Raw genomic sequence first — 9,887 nt, 5'->3', positions numbered from 1 at the left:
ATTGAGGTCGGGAAGACAACAGTATTTGCTCTGATTTATGCAGTGATCTGTGTAGCTGCAGAGCCTCCAGATGTGTGCACACCTATCTGGATCACTTTGGTAGCCCTGACCTTGGACTACTACGCAGAGATACATTTCTGATCTACACTTGCCCTTCCGGGGTTCTTCCCTCCTTGGACTTTGGTGACATATCTTGTATGGCAGAGATACCGTCCTAGGCGGGCCTTCCCACTAAGCTTGGAACTGTGGGAAGACTCCATTTTTCTATGTAGGCACACATGATTAGCAAGCAAAGGAATTCTCCAACTCATTCTAATGTCAATTAAACAAATGGTATTATAACTTGCTATTAGGCAAACATGAGCATCAATACTCAACAAAACAGGATGAAACAAACTGGATAGGTTTCTTGACTTAAATTGGGGTATGGCCTCAAAAAACAACAACAACAAAAAAAAATCAGGAACAAAACAAAACAGATAAATAAAGCACCCTGGTTTGAATAAGAGACAGGATGAAGCTAACTTCAGACCTCTCTAGAACATTCCCGGAGTTGAGCTGGCCAACCCGGTATTCTCTGTGGCCCATGCAAATGTCCACTCAGCTCCGTGAATAGTTCCCAGCCCATCTCAACTTACTCAGGTGTGTCCTGACAAGATATACTTGCAAAACCTCAAAGACACCGAGCTTCTAAGGGGCTCCTTAGTGTCTATGTTCTGAGGACAATACTGTTTGCCCCACATGGGCTCTTAAGCATGACAGTAAAGTGTCCATTACTGTATTTCATATGATGGGAAGACAACCCTGGAGACAGAGAGGGCAGGTGGAGAGCACCAGGCAAAGCTGAAAACCCTAAGGTTTCCATCTGGCTTTTGGCTTCATGAAGCAACAATTCCCCAAGGTGAAAGAGTGGGCTTCCCAGTCAAGTTGTCATATCCAGGCTCCATGGGGCTTCGCCTGGGGCTGAGGGACTCAGGCAGTCCCACCCTATGACTTACTCTCTTGGTTTACCCTAGGAGTTAGCTTACCAAGAGTAGGGGATATGGTCAGTTAGTAGAGCGGTCTGCCTAACCTTTACAGGCAAATCACCATAAAGTCAACCCAAAATAGGTACCACGGATCTAATGGGTTCTTACTTAAGGAAACAGGACCTGGAACAGAGGTGAGGACCACTGTTATTGAGAACAGGTTCTCAGCACATAAGTATTTCATAGTCTTTAACTCAAGTCAGGCACAGTGGCTCACATTAGGTCTGATTCCCAGCACTGAATACAAGCCAGGTATAGTGGTGATGTCTGTCATTCAGAAAGAGGATCATCCTCAATATGTAGTAAGTTCAAAGCCAGTCTGGGTCATGAGTCCTTGACTTAAAAATAAAATCCGCTTCCCAATCAGCCAGTGATTCATCCACAATCTGTTCTAAGATGCACTTAAGATCAACAATCCCAAGAGCAAAGTATCCAGCTCTGATTACATCTTCTCAATCTGGGAAAAAGGGTCCTGCCGATAGATTGCAAGAATCCTTGGGCAGTTCCTAAGTGGAAACTCAGCTCAAGTGACCTATAGACTGGACAGATAGCGCAGGGCTCCTTGGATGAGTGATGGTCTGATGCCTTCGATGAAGCTGCTCCATTGATCATAGTCTTCCTTCAGGTCAAGGTGTTTCTGCAGGAAAACCAACATGGCCCACACCATGACCTCTTGATCTTCACAAGGGTCCCAAGGTCCCACGAATGTTAATGGAAAAGAATTTAGCAATCAGGTTGCCTGCCTCAAAGGCAAAGTCAGTTTGACTTTAATGAACAGCTCCTAGGACAGTCACAATCCTGGACTGCTTGAGCTCGGCACATATCTTCTTCATCAGGTTGACAATCTCTATTGACTCCTTTCTGGAATTTCTCGACATTGATAAAGAACACAGGGCCCTGGGATTTGGGGTAAAAGTCCTGTTCCAGAGGCCATATCCAAGGAGCCAGGGCTATAGCACACTGAAACTGGACCTCCTGGGTCAAAGCAAGAACAGCTGTAGCTCTTCCAAAGGAGTGTCCCATCACAGCCATGTGGCTCATGTCAATGCTGCCCTACAAGGTCATCAGATTCGGTCCTCCTGGGAAGACATTGAGGATAGTCTTCCTAGCAGAGGCATCCTGAAGGATCCACAGCACGTGCACACACACTTTTGCCCACTGGTGCACCCACTAGGCCCCAAGGATAGCCAGATGAGAGGACATACATGAGAGAATTTTCCAACAGGAGTGGAGAGTGTTCTTGTTCTCCAACTGGTTTGGTTCAACTTCAAGAGTTTTCCTCTTAGCACTGCTTTCCTTGTGTCCCATAAATGTGGGTATGTTCTGCCTTAATTTTCATTAGATTCTAAAGTCTTTAATTCCATTCTTTATTTCTTCCTTGACCAAGTTATCATCGAGTAGGGGGTTGTTCAGCTTCTATATATATGTGGACTTTCTGTTGTTTTTGTTGCTATTGAAGATCAGCCTTAGTCCATGGCTACTCCAGCTTGTTCTTGGGACCATTTGCTTGGAAAATTGTTTTCCAGCCCTTTACTCTGAGATAGTGTTTGTCTTTGACACTGAGGTGCATTTCCTGTATGCAGCAAAATGCTGGGTTCTGTTTACATATCCAGTCTGTTATTCTGTCTTTTTATTGGGGAATTGAGTCCATTTATGTTAACAGATATTAAGGAGTAGTGATTGTTGCTTTCTGTTATTTTTTATGTCATTTTTATGTTTGTGTGGCTATCTTCTTTTGGGTTTGTTGAAAGAATACTTTCTTGCTTTTTCTAGGGTGTAGTTTCCCTCCTTGTGGAAATATATTGTATAAATTTGTTTTTGTCATGGAATACCTTGGTTTCTCCATCTATGGTAATTGAGAGTTTTGCTGAGTATAGTAGCCTGGGCTGGCATTTGTGTTCTTTTAAGGTCTGTATGACATCTGCCCAGGATCTTCTAGCTTTCATAGTCTCTGTTGAGAAGTCTGGTATGATTCTGATAGGTCTGCCTTCACATGTTACTTGACCTTTTCCCTTACTGATTTTAATATTCTTTTTTCATTTTTGACATTTGGTGTTTTGCTTATTATGTGACAGGAGGAATTTCTTTTCTGGTCCAGTCTATTTGGAGTTTTGTAGACTTCTTGTATGTTCATGGGCATCACTTTCTTTAGGTTAGGGAAGTTTTCTTCTATAATTTTGTTGAAGATATTTACTGGCCCTTTAGGTTGGGAGTCTTCACTCTTTTCTATACCTATCATCCTTAGGTTTGTGTCCTGGATTTCCTGGATGTTTTGGGTTAAGATCTCTTTGCATTTTCTTTGACTATTGTGTCAAAGTTTTCTACAGTATCTTTGCACCTGAGATTCTCTCTTCTATCTCTTCTATTCTGTTGGTGATGCTTGAATCTATGACTCCTGATCTCTTTCCTAGGTTTTCTAGATCCAGAGTTTTCCCTTTTTTTTTTTTTTATAGTTTCTAGTTCCATTTTTAGATCCCGCATGGTTTTGTTTAATTCTTTCACCTGTTTGGTTGTGTTTTCCTGTAATTCTTTAAAGGGTTTGTGTGATTTCTTTAAGGGCTTCTACTTGTTTACCAGTATTCTCCTGCATTTCTTTAAGGGAGTTAGTTATGTCCTTCTTAAAGTCCTCTATTATCATCACGAGATGTGATTTTAAATCAGTCTTGCTTTTGTGGTGTGTTGAGGTATCCAGGCCTCACTGTTGTGGGAGAACTGGGTTCTGATGATGCCAAGTAGCCTTGGTTTCTGTTGCTTTTGTTCTTGCCCTTGCCTCTTGCTATCTGGTTATCTCTGGTGTGAGCTGGTCTTGTTGTCTCTGACTGTGGCTTGTCCTTCCTGTAAGCCTGTGTGTCAGAACTCCTGGGAGACCAGTTCTTTCCTGGGGGAATTTGGATATGGAGAGCTGTGGCACAGGGTCTGCTCTGGGGTGCAGACAGAAACTGGAAGGATCCTGACCCTGGCCGTTTCTTGGTTCCTGTGTCTTGATGGCTCTGGGTGGGTCCCTCTTGGGCTAGGAATTTGAACAGAAGTGGTAGTTTTACCTGTGCTCACAGGCTTGTCTGCATTCCTTGGAGATCAGCTCTCTCCTGGTGATAGTTGGGTACGGAGTGCTGTGGCACAGGATCAGCTAGGTTTGGCTACTGAAGGCTACGGAAGGCTACCCCAAGGATTTAAAGTAAAACAATGACTGATTGTTTTTTATATAAAAGTTTAGATTTGTGATTCTTTTAGGATTTTTATAAGTTTACTTTTTAAGATAAATAATTGATCCTTTCTTTGTAACATCAAATTGATGCCTGCTGGTAAGAGAAACTAGCTGAGAAAATTACCTTGCTTGCTTATATGTTGCTAACCTATAACAAGTTGCTTAGTTACAAATGTATGTGTGTTCTTGGAATAATTTGTGGTTTTTTCCATAATATGCAAGACATCTGTTCATATGAGGGTATTGGGGAACATGTTTTTTCTTAATGTATAGTTATTGTAATTGCTCACTTAAAGAAAAATAGAATTAAACCACATTGTGATTGTTGTACTGCTTGAAAGATTTTACTGGGATATATATGTTCTAAGAGAAAACATAAACTTGCTGGATCTTTGTCCCTTCCACAGGGAGAGAGAGAGAGAGAGAGAGAGAGACTCTCTTTCCACCCCCATCCCCCACTCCCCACCCCCCACCCCCGTCTCTGTGCTATTTTACCCCCTCTCTCCAGCCCCAGAGAGTTCTCCACCAGTCCCAGATAATCAATTTTTGTTTCCTTGGAGAAAAGTCTGCTGAGTGATCAATCACAAACACCATGCCCTGCCTCAGTTTACCTGTTAGAGCTGGTCTCCAACACTACTCCCAGCTTTTTAGATGCATGAGAAGATCCAAGCTCAGAACAAACACTTTATTAAGCCTTCTCTCTCGGGTGAAACTTTGCTATACTTGCCAAGCTAAAGAGCTGGATGGATCTGTTGAATTTACATCTCTCTGCTTACTAATGAATATGGACATGTCTATATTTACTCTCAGCAGCGAGCAAATCTCTCTGTGCAATTGTATATTAGGAAATTTAGTTCTTTTTAAAATATTTCCTCTTATTTTACCTTTCTGGAAGACTCTTGTTTGTTTGCTCATCAGATGCTAAATATCACACCTGCTAGCCCACTTTGCAATCTGTTCTTTGTTAAGAAGAAATCCTTGATGTGGTGCACTTGAATTTGTCACATTTATGACCCACCTACTTTTAGTGTGTCCAATCATGTGTCATAAAGCAGTTCCCAACTCTCATGAGAGCCTTCCTTTAGTTCTTACATTTATATCTTGAGAATATGTGGAGTTTCTGTTCAAGGCATAAAAAGGAATCTTTCTATCCATACTGAAAGTCATTTCTCTTTTTCCTCAAATTCATCTTTTTAAGAAGTCTATCCCCAGAGCCAGGTGAGGTGGTGCATGCCTTTAATCTCAGCACTTAGGAAGCAGAGATGGGTGATCTCTGTGAGTTCAAGGCCAGCCTAGTCTACATAATGAGTTCCAGGATAGTCAGGACTACATAGCAAGACAGTGTCTCAAAAAACAAAACAAAACAATCTATCTTGGGAGCTAGAGAGACGGCACATTTGTTAGGAGTGCTTGCTGCTTCAAGAAGACCTAAGCTCAGTTTCCAGCACCTACCTCAGGCATCTCACACCCACCGCCTGAGGTAGTGGGTGTGAGCTTCAGGGAACCTGTTGTCCTCTTCGATTCTCCGTGAATACACATGGCATATGCACAGAAATAAACAGATGTTCATTTAAAAGAAAAATAAAACTTTTGTAAAAATCTGTCCTTCATTGTTCTATAAAATTGTTATATACCATGCCTGCTTGTGGATCACCTATTCTATTATCAATTGTCTGCTGCTGTGTAAGGACCAGATCATTTTATTATAGCTTTAAAGTGTGTGGAATTTCCTATTAGAGAGGAGGATGACCCTTTAACCTTACTATGTATTTCACAGTTGACTTAGCTATTTGTGTATCTGAATGCCTCCTTCTGCTTAAAGCACTTAAAACTATCTTTTCTAGTTAGGCTGTAAAGAAAAAAAAGAATGCTTCTAGCTTGCATCCAGTCTCCAACCAAGCTCTACTGTAATGAATGATGGTTACCTTGATAGTGCTTTCACGTATTAGAAAAGTCATATGGAGATAGGAATCTAGGTCCTCCTACCTTTCAAAGGTGTCACTCAAGAACTAATGAGATTGAGGACCTAAGTGCCTTCCCCAGAACCCATAGTGGAAACAAAAAAACTGCTTCCTAAAAGTCCTCTGACTTCTGCATGCTTCAACATGCATGTACTCACACTCCCACATACACAGGTAAATATAAACAAACAAACTAATTAACTAATTAATTAAATTAAAAAATGTATGTCATTCAGCATTTATTCCCATGTACACACTTGCGCACATGCATGCACGCGCACTCGCGCGCGAGCGCACACACACACACACACACACACACACACCTCATCAGGCTCTGCATTGCATAGCTCCAAGAGAGAAAACGCACTTCTGAAGGACTATAGCAAATGGAAGAAAACCCACAGCTGCAGCCATCTTTGCTCATTAGTGTCCCTTCCTTATCATCACAGGAAGCACAAATGACAGGTTTGTACCCAAGAACTAAGCCAGTGTTCTTCACAAGGCTCAAGGATCCAAGGGTGTTTGGTGGTGACACTGAATATCAAGTTTCCCTACATTCCCCAGGCCTCACCACCCACAGTGTTCAAACTTCAGGGAAAGCATGCTGATGACTTATTAAAATGCAGAGTGCCGGGCTCCCACCTGCCTTCCTTGATCTAATGAGTGAGGCCCAGAGATTTGCATTTGTCTTAGTTAGGGTTTCCCATTGCTGTGAAGAGACACCATAACCGAGGCAACTTTTATAAAGGACAGCGTTTAATTGGGGCTGGCTTCTAGTTTTAGAGGTCTAAGCCATCATCATTGTGGCAGGAAGCATAACAGTGTGTAGGTAGACATGGTGCTGGAGAGGGATCCAAGAGTTCTACATCTTGATCCGAAGGCAGCCAGAAGGAGACTGTGTGCCACACTAGGCATAGTCTGAGCATAGGAGACCTCAAAGCCCACCTGCACAGTGACACCCTTCCTCCAAGAAGCATTTAAACACGAGTCTATGGGGGCCATATCTATTCAAACCACCATGCATTCTAACGTAAATAGCAAGTAGTGAGGTCTAACTGTGCATGGCTCTTGATAGTGCTGTGCAAAATGGAGCCTTCCGTATAGCACCCATAATATCACCCAGAACTGTCCTCGAATTTTCTCCTGATGGAAAAAAATTATCTGAAAGTAAATTTATCAACCTTTCTTTTGCTAGAGAATGACATACTTCATACTCCACCAGATTCTTTTTGCCTTGGCTGACAGGAACTCGAGCCTGTTTCTCAGTGTTTGCACCTTTCTTTATCAGGAGCCTAAAAATAGTCACTGTTCTCCTTCCTTCTAAATTATTTTTTGTTATGTTTTGTCCTATTTTACACTGATTTCCACAGTAAGGAAAGTCTCAAATATTTCTTACACATAGAATACAAATAAATATATAATATGCATTGGTATGATTATGAAGGTATCTACTCCAAACAAAATAATGAGTATCAGAAAAGACTTACCGTTAAAATTTCATGTTACTTTTTCCTTTCAGTAGATTGTCTCAGGTAATTTCTAGTTTGGAGGGATTTTTCCATCCACAAACTGTTTAACTAATGTTCTTTCTGGAAAGGTGGCTATCAGACCTGAGAAGCATGAAGGGAAAGGAAGGGAAGGGAAAGGAAAGTAAGTATCAGGGTTTATGTGCTGGTTAGTTTTAAGTATCAGTTTGACACAAACTAGAGCCACCTACAAAGATTGTCTAAATTATTTAGGTCAGGTTGGCTTGTGGTCATGTCTATATGGAATTTTCCTGGTTCTTAACTGATCTTGGAAGAGCCAGTCCACTGTCGGCAGTTCCATTCCCTATACTGGGTGGTCCTGATCAGTGTAAAAAGGGAGCTAGTTGGGGGCAAGCAAGGAAGTAAGCCCATGCATGCTCATTCCTCTCTGCTCTTGGCAGAGGGTGTGAGGTGCTTTGCTTCTCGAGTCTTGACTTCCCTCCGTAATCGGCTATTACTTGGAATTGTAAGTGGAACAAACCCCGGCCTGATATATCATCACAGCAACAGAAACGATGGTGGGACAAAGGAACCATGGGTATCAGGGTCTAGGAGAAGCTGAGAGTTGGTGCTATTGTGTGTTGCAGGAGCCCAGTGAGGTGCCCTGGTGTTTTTCTGTCTTACTAAGAGCCTCCTCTCAGGCTGGGATCCCCTCCACTGCAATTGCCCGTGGGCCAATATACAGAAAACTTACTTTTGAAAATGTTTCTTGGGTAAAGCTTTTGTTTGACTAAATCAACCAAAGGTATTCTCTGTTAATTTCAAACAGGACTACTGATGAGAGCTACTAATAGTTTTCTGTCACTTGCAACCAAAAACGTTTTGGTTAGTTACAGCAGAACGCTCTTCTGTCCCTGCCCTCCCTTCACATGCAGAGCCAACCACTGGGCTATCTTCCTGGCACTCCCAAGTCTTGGTCTCTGGAGAGAGGAAGGTCAGGGTAAGTGAGTGGTAACTGATGCACACACTGAACAGTCAATATGGTTTCAAGACTTCTTCATGACCCTTTCCTCTCCTTTACCCAGAATCCTCCCCTTCTGACACCATCCTCAGGAGTTGGGATGCAAGGGAAATGATTCTGTTTGTTCCTATTTCCCAGCCACGCAGCCCAAGTGTCTCTAAGCATCCCTCACAGTGAAGAACGAGAGAACTGCCTCTGGGCCTATCTGAATTGGTGAACACGGAAAAGACAAGAAAGGACTTCCAGGCTGAGCAGTGGAGGGAGAAGAAAAGATTGGGAATAGGAAATGTAGCCTGAGGGTGTATAGACAGAGAACAAGATGGCGAGCTACAACTCCATCTATGTAGTCGTAATGGCCTGTCTGCTCCGTGGTCAGGTACCATCCCCACATCCACAGCTGCCATCTCAGTGCTTCCCCTTCACATCTGATCTGCGTAGCCTAAAGACACGAATTCCTCCTTCTGTTTCTTTCTGATGGTCTCGTGTCTCCCGTACAGACAAGACTACACATCTGTACCAGCTTCCTCCTTTAACGATGGGACCTAGCCTCCTCTTGGACTGCCTGCCTTCCACTCCAGTCCGCCTGGTCGCCTGTGCCCTCTTGCCGTGCAGCAATGCCCGGAGGAAGATGGAGAGTCAGCTCAGTTCCTAGAGCTCAGCACTAAGTCAGAACAAAATCAAAAGTAGGTTTTTAGATAAATAAATAATGACAAAAAAGTTATAGAACTTTTTTAAAAAGTTTTTTGAGGGGGTAATGGGTTCATATTTGTTGTTTTGTTTTTGAGATAGGATCTATCTTATCATGCAGCAAGACTGGCCTCAAACTTAAAGTACTCCCACCTCAGCCTCCTGAGTGCTGGGATTTTAGGTGTACACAACCACACCATAACACTCCCTAGCCAAGGGCTAAGTACTATGAGTTAAGAAGCAGTGTGGTAGACAGTAGGTCATTAGTACATATTGTAGGGAGAGATAGAAAAAGAGGGGGGAGAGAGAGACAGAGAGACAGAGACATAGAGAGACAGAGAGATAGAGACAGAGAGACAGAGACAGACACAAACAGAGACAGACAGACACACACACACACAGAGAAAGAGAGACTGTTCTTTTCAGAGCCTAAATGGAGGAAGTCATGAGCAGTAGAAGAACATTTCTCATTAGGCTATTTGATATCCTCAAAACAAAGGTGTCAGTGAATGCAATAGA

General features: G+C 42.6%; 1 pseudogene; it reads right to left on the bottom strand.

The window, feature by feature from the left end:
- Window positions 1-1,560: 1,560 nt before the first annotated feature.
- Window positions 1,561-5,772, bottom strand: LOC127684830 (platelet-activating factor acetylhydrolase 2, cytoplasmic-like; annotated as a pseudogene).
- Between the last annotated feature and the right edge of the window lie 4,115 nt (window positions 5,773-9,887).

Source organism: Apodemus sylvaticus, chromosome 1 (assembly GCF_947179515.1).
Source record: "Apodemus sylvaticus chromosome 1, mApoSyl1.1, whole genome shotgun sequence".
Taxonomy (NCBI): Eukaryota; Metazoa; Chordata; class Mammalia; order Rodentia; family Muridae; genus Apodemus; species Apodemus sylvaticus.
Note: the sequence above shows the minus strand (reverse complement) of the source record. Positions and strands in the feature narration are given on the sequence as shown.